Consider the following 7,355-nt stretch of genomic DNA (forward strand, 5'->3'; position numbering starts at 1 on the left):
CTGCAGAGTATGCCTGGATCAAAGATAACAACCCCTCTCCTAGGGGCAAAACAGGCTGCTGAACACAAGTCTGAGTAGAACCAGAGGCACCAGCAGCATTACTATTAGCATTACTAGCAGATATATGTGAATTTGAATCTTCAGAGCTAGAGGAAGAGACTTGGATTATGCTGGTGACATCAGGCAGGGGAGGTTCTTCTCCACCCAGGTTAACTTCCTCTTGAGCTTCAGGCATGAAATTATTATGTTGTTCATGTATTTCTACATCCATGGGCTGAGGTTGCTCCTGATGTGGCCCCATGGCCCAGTGGCCCCACCCATCAGTAGCCTCTTCATTATTCTGAATATCTTGTTGTGGAGGACCTTGATTAAACAAAGGAGCAGGCAGTGCATGTCCAGGCATGGGGTGTGGGTCAACACCCTCATCAGGAATAGCATCTGGTGGTCCTCCTCCAAGGAGATTTTGCTAAAGAACTTCAACAAAGAAAGTCCAAGATTCAGCATCTGGCCTGGAGCTCTCAGTCATTCTAATACTTCTTGGAATATCTTGTAGGTCAGTGACTCTTACTTTTACCAGAACTCTGCCTTTTCTGTTTGGGTCTCTTTCCCAGAGAAGAAGTGAACCAATGTCAGAGAAACAAGCATTCAGGTCTTCAGTCTTCATGTGATCTAGAGGAGGGCCAACAGAAGTAACCAAACATCTCTATTGAAAGTGACTCCCCTCCAATTAATACCATTATCATGGTTAACAAAAGAAATATTAACATCCCCAAATTGGTTAGGGCTAGAGGAAATCAGCTTGTCCTTATCACTGACATTCCTGAACTGAACATACGCAGCACCAAACGGACAAGAATGCAGACTAACAAATCCCACCCTAGCAACCTCGGTTAAGTACTCTCCCAGAACATCTCTAACATTCTCAAATGGAACCAAACCTTCTGGAAAGGGGTCGAAGGTGGCGATGGCATACTGCTCATGTTCCTTAGGGCGGTGGGGCATCACCACTCTCTTGACTGCGAGGCGCCCGGCGATGTTCTGAATCTGATAGCCTTGCGGGACGAACGGCCTAGGATCGATTGGAATATTTGCCATTGTCGGAGGAGGAGCCTCCTCTGGCTCAGCGATGGTGGTTGGTGGTGTGAGCAACTGCGGAGAGGTTGAGGGTGGCGAATGCGAGGAGACAGAGAGGACAAAACTGGCGGATCTTTTTTCTCCAGAATGGAAACCCGAAAAATCTCCAAAAGAGGAAACCTCCTGGATTAAAGGCGCCGGCCCATGGGCCTTAAACCATGAAAGGTAGCTATCGTCGGGCCATTGAATGGCTTTGAATGAGGGATATTTGAAAAAAGGTAGCAAACCCGGCAAATTAGCCCGAAGAAGAGATGCATTGGGAGGGAAACTTTTATGAGGTGCTGCATAATAATCGGGATTAGCCGTTTGTTGTTGCTGATTAATTGCGTGCGTCAAACCAGGATCAAGAGAAGAGAATTGCATGCGTTGAAACACAGACACACGCCTAGAGGAAGGAAGGATGGATTTTTTCCTATGTACCACTTGCCATTCAGAGTCAATTTCCTTATAATATTTTTTTCTCTTCAACCATCCAATTTGGACCACCATGACCCCAAAGACTCAAGAAGAATTCAAACATAGGGGTGCAAACTTTGGATTACTTGTAAATTTCAAATCCTACTGCAGAAGAGAACACAGAGAATTGGAAAGTTCTGTCCCTTAGATACCTGACTTTGTAAGCAGAAGCCAAACCTCCAAAACAGGATTGCAGAGTGATAGCCACAATATAAATACCGAGCTTGAAATTTGCTCTACCAAAAGAGATAACTAGGAAGAAGGCTCTTCTTTGAGAATGATTTGAAATTGTAATAGAATGCCCAAACTTACTTTTGCATGCTGCTTCAAAAGAGATTCCCTTTGAAAAATCTAGAGCTGGAACCCCAGGAGAAAAAGTTGTAGAGCAAGAGGTGGTAGAATTATCTTGCTTGGAGCATGAGGACTTCAACATATTCACTCCTTGAGCCAACGAATCAACAATAATGCGCTCACCCACAGAAACAGTATGTGATTTCAGGTCCAAAATCAAACCAGGATGCACTCTTTCATTTTCCAAAAGAAACCTGGCATCCAAAACCTCTTCCTGCATATCCAGTAAAACCAATCTTCTTGCCTGAGGCCTTAAAATGAGGAAGGCTTGAAATGAGCGTGAACCATCTTGAATAGGGGTGCAACTAGCTTTCCAATGAACCAGAGGAGCTTCTGGCAGAGAGGAAACATTCGAAGCTTTTGAAGAATTCACCACTTGAACGAAGCTGCGAGTGTCTATCACCTTAGGAGGAAGGGCAGTTGCAACCTCAGACAAAGGAGCAGAAAGAGATCCAACACATTCCCCCACCAGAACAGAAAAGATATTGAAATCCAAGATAGATCCGGAAACCACTTGTTCATCTTTAAGAAGAAATCTAGCAGAGATTGTCTGCTCCTTAGAATCAACTAGAAAGATCCTCTTTGCATGGGGCCTCAAAAGCAGGAAAGCTGATTTGCCCATAGGAATTTTTGGATCCAATTTACCCAAAGGAGCATAAGTCACCCTCCATCTAAGAGGAGGTGGTTCCGAAAAGGATGCAAAACCCGGGGGTGAGACAAGGCATGTTTGAACAAGAACCAAGTGGGTAGGGAATCTGATTGAAGATCCACTACAAGAAATCAGGTCTATTGCAACAACAATATTCGTGGCAATAAGTGTTGAATCGTGGCAATAGGTACCTACTGCCACGACATGACTTTCGTTGCCAAGCGTTGCGAAAAGTCACATGGTAATAGGTTATTGCCACAAAAAACAAAATGTGGCAAGAAAACATGCTATTGCAACGACGTTGTGATAAGTTGCCACATTTTTTATCGTGGCAGCACACGCTTGTCACCACAATTTCGTTTGTGGGGATATCTTAATGCAACATGCATCAACATCGTGGCGATTAGCCGTTTGTCGCGATAGACATTCGTGGCGATAGCCTATTCCAACGACACTTGTTTTCGTGGGCATATCTCTTTCGCCGCGAACCCTCTATGGGCTGAATTTGGTGGCAACAAATGGTTATCACAACGGCAAAGAAATATGTGGCGAGTAACTATTGCGACAATACAAACATTTCGTGGCGGAAGGGCTCTTTCAACAAAACTGAATTTGGTGGCATCAAAGAGTTACAACCGAAACTAGGTTGTGGTAATAGATTATTGTAACCAAACAAAATAGTACATCCAATCAATTATATTATTCAAACCACAAGTATATGATGTAGATTCATAAAATATCATAGATCTCATCACAAATATCCTTAAAATGAGACTGAAATATAATTTAGCAATCGTTTAACATAGTGAATATGCCTTCCTAATCAAATGCAAAGACTATAGTGTTCGTGACGTATATTCCAGTCCAGTTAAGTTTTTGTTTCCTGCAACCAAGAAATCAAGAAACTATTTAGCTCAAGTTAATGAGTCGAATATAATAGTAGCATGGAAGGCAATCTGGGCACATGTCAATACAATAATATAGTTTCTAGAGATCATCAGTATTTGAAAAGTATTAGCATGACAGTCCAATTCATGGCATGCAGAATACTGACGCATAAAATAAAGCTAGTTGAACTACTATGCAACCAATTTGAAACAAAACAATTGTGTAGGTTTTATAGATCATAGCATGGGATACTATCTAGTTGTGGGTGTACAAGCAGAGGCAGAGCTACAAACAAATGTATGGGCGGGAAAAATTAAAGAAAAGAACAAAAAAAATCATAAGTGTGTTGCTGCTGTTAAAGCCTAGTCGGGAGACGCAATAGTTTTTTAAAACTTTCCAATCTTAACAATTTGGCAAAGAAAAAGATACACGTGCTGGTGTTGCCTTGCTACAACTGAAGGGAAACTGGAGTTGAGCAGCTCGATTAATTCATGTACTGGTATAAAAAAAATTGGCAAAAAACTGGGCAGGCCATGGCAAGGTTTTGCACCTACATAGCTCCGCCGATGTGTACAAGTATTAACCACGCAGAAGAAAATTGACCCACCAACTGATAATCAACTACAAACCAATATTCAGCTAGTGTCACCTACATGTGTGTAATGCTACATTTGCAAGAAAAAAAGAATGAGGAATTATATATATATATACCTTGAATAAAGAATACGCATGCTACAATTTTTAGTAGACTTTGTATGCTGTTATACTTATAATCCATGTTACAAGAATAGATCCTTTCTTTACTGAATACAAGAAGAATTAATGGACTTAGCATTATCAATGTGCAACCATTTAGAATAGTAATTAAGAATTAAGGAAAGTGGTGTACCTTGCAGAATGGAGTAATGTGAATCATATCTTTCCTCTTAAGCTTGCACTTAGTGCCACGTCAGTGGTCTCCCACCAGTACGGTCTTGCGTTGAATTTGTCATTGTATCCTTGTGTAGGTAATCACAGAATTAGAGTCAACTAGTCATCAACCCGTGTATCCACAAGCTAGCTTCAAAATATATTTAGTGTTTGACATAATTGATCAAATTATAAAAATGAAATATGCAACTTTACTGGAGAAGACATACTCGGAGCATTGGATTTACTAACAATGGTAACATGCAAGAAAAGATAGAAAACTATCCACATGTAAGTGAAAAATTCAATAATTCGGGAATATTTTATATTCTTTAAGCATGGAATGCAGAGTTCGATTCCAGCATGAAAAACATTACCAGTTAACATTGAATTGACTTCCACCCAAAAAAAATTATGGAAAATTCATGCTTAAAGAATAGATTTGTGGAGAAGATGTTCTTATTTATTTGGGGCGAACGTACCACTGTCTCACCTCATAGCTGAAGATCCTAGAATCTGGTCACGTCAGCTATCACACCAAGTCCTCCAACATAATCCTATCCTGAACTTCATTGGCTTTGTTCTTGAATCTGCACCAAGTCCTCCAACAGAAAATTAATTTCAGCATCAGCATAAAAAATCTCAAGATATATGCCAATCAGAATCCTTCCCAAGTGAAAAATCTGCAACCAATCGGAGCAGTAGGAAAGGACTGTAAATATGGCCAACTACTGCCATGTAGCTCAATACAAAGTGGAGTTGTGGGTTAACCCCTTGAAGACCCAGGGCTGCCATAGTGACATTAGCTTTACAAAGATGATATGTAGTTGCAGCCAAAATAATCACTGGAAAACGCTTATTACATCTGGTTGTCTAAGGTTTAGACTACTGCATGAAGGTAGAAGATAATATTCTCATGGGCACCAAGAATTTTTTTTTTGTTCACACTAGCTTCAAGATTAACTAATTAATGCTCCACTGACACAAAAAGCAAGGACTCACTGTTTCTAAACTAAAACAGAAAAAGGCTGGACGCCTCGTGCAACAAAGCACCATTGGATGGTCATGGTTCAATAAGAGGGGGTAGTATTGCTGGAGGCAGCTAGCAAGAATCCAGCGATCACACGATGAGACGATGAGTGATTGCCATATTCTTGCCCGGTTTTGGACTTTTTCGATCAAAAGCAGCATACTGTCTGACTTCAAACAGGAGAAACTGTTCTTTGGAGCAGATCAGCGAGAGACTGGTGTGACAGCTTATTGATGACTGAGCGAAGTTGGCTTCCAGATAGACGACAGCTGCCGTGCGGCCGTATAACCAATATGAAGTGGAGAGCCCCTTCATATGCAGAAATGGATTCTTCGTAGATCAATCTTCAGCAGGCCATAGAGCATGACGACGTCTAGATCGGAGCACCATATCGGCAGATCGGGAAGGAGGCATCACGATGATGTGAAGGAGAGAAATCACACCTCGTATAGGTGAGATACAGAGCGCATGCTAGAGGCGAGAACATGGATTGAGGACTGCGGTCAATTCTTCAATGGAAAGGGGGCGCAGCGTGAGAGGGGTCGATGGGCCGGCCGGCCGGAGGACGACGGGGAGTTGGTCATTTTCCTCTTCGCCTCGCGTGAGAGCAGGGAAAGGGGAACGAAAAGCGGTGCGGAGGAGAAGGAATTACCTGCGACTCCGGTGTGTTCGAGAGATTTGACGGCGCCGTCATGACGCCGTGAGGACGGACGAACGAGGTAGCTCTCAGATCCGATCTGACGATTTGCTTATGGGAAATAATCGGGAGTACTACTTATTATAAGGGGTTTAGCGGGAGGTTAGAAAATTATGGCGCAATACAGGACCAAAATTTGGCGGGAAGTTACAAAATAATTGAAGATTAGGGGAGGGTTTTGGTGGAAGAAAAAAAATAGTACATCTTTATACGCACTTAATTATTTGTTTGAACTGTATTTGTTTTAAATGATTGTTCATAATAATGGAATAATTTGGCAAAAGATATGGAATATATCTGCTTCTGAAAATATATTTTTTTATTTTTGTAAAAGGCTATTTTGCAAATTGGCCGAGATAGATATCCACGTCGCCTACGCCCCAACAATAACCCTACTCGTGGCAATAGGTAATATGTCAGAACACTTTGAGACCGCCTGACGATTTTTGGAGCGAGTCAGAGAGGAGGAGGAAGAAGATGGGCCAGCACTCCAAGAAAAAAAAGAAGAAGATTTCCTAGCACGCCGCAGCCGGATCAACGAAGTGCCAACACGCTCTTGTCGATTCCTCATCGCCGAAAGATTCAGAAGATTCCGAGGAGGGCCAAGAGGTCGTATCCATTGGCGGATTGAGGAAGGCCGGATCTTGGAAGCACCAACACACTCTCGCATATTCCTCATCGACGGCGGATACAAATGATTCAGAGGAGGTAATGCGGATGGAGCCCATCAATGTGTCGTATCCATTGGCTGATCGACCCAATACTAATCAAGAAAGCGCCAAGATGCCATGGCCACTGCCGGATCCAGGAGCTATGGCCCTGGTGGCCCATGTGAAAGCCTGCCGTTGACTATGGAATATTGTTGCAATATCTTGTTCATAATTGCAACACTAGTGGGTTGTTGTAATATGCTCTACATATTGCCACAGATACAAAACTTGTCGCAGTAAACAATAGTTATTGCAACACAGTGAAATTGAGGCGAAAGATATACGCTATTACAACCAATGTGTGATTTGTTGCAATAGGTGGCCAATTTTTGCCACAATATTTGTGCCTATCGCAACGTGACACAGTTGTTGCAATATGTGTATGAATATTACCATGGATGTATATTTTGTTGCGAGACCTAGTTTCTATCGCAACAGAATGAATTACAAGTGCAACAAAATTTGGTTGTTGCATTATCGTGGCCATAGTGCAACATCCATGCATATTGTTGCAATATACGACCTATATTG

At 42.1% G+C, this 7,355-nt stretch overlaps 1 long non-coding RNA gene across 1 annotated transcript; it reads right to left on the reverse strand.

Moving 5' to 3' along the window:
• Positions 1-3,275: 3,275 nt before the first annotated feature.
• On the reverse strand, positions 3,276-6,159 carry LOC127304499 (uncharacterized). The gene is made up of 4 exons (XR_007853412.1): positions 6,070-6,159; positions 4,881-4,977; positions 4,368-4,476; positions 3,276-3,473 (listed from the first exon to the last, which is right to left on the reverse strand). It is a non-coding gene; the product is annotated as an uncharacterized lncRNA (long non-coding RNA).
• Positions 6,160-7,355: the final 1,196 nt, after the last annotated feature.

This window comes from Lolium perenne, chromosome 5 (assembly GCF_019359855.2).
Source record: "Lolium perenne isolate Kyuss_39 chromosome 5, Kyuss_2.0, whole genome shotgun sequence".
In the NCBI taxonomy this organism is placed as follows: Eukaryota; Viridiplantae; Streptophyta; class Magnoliopsida; order Poales; family Poaceae; genus Lolium; species Lolium perenne.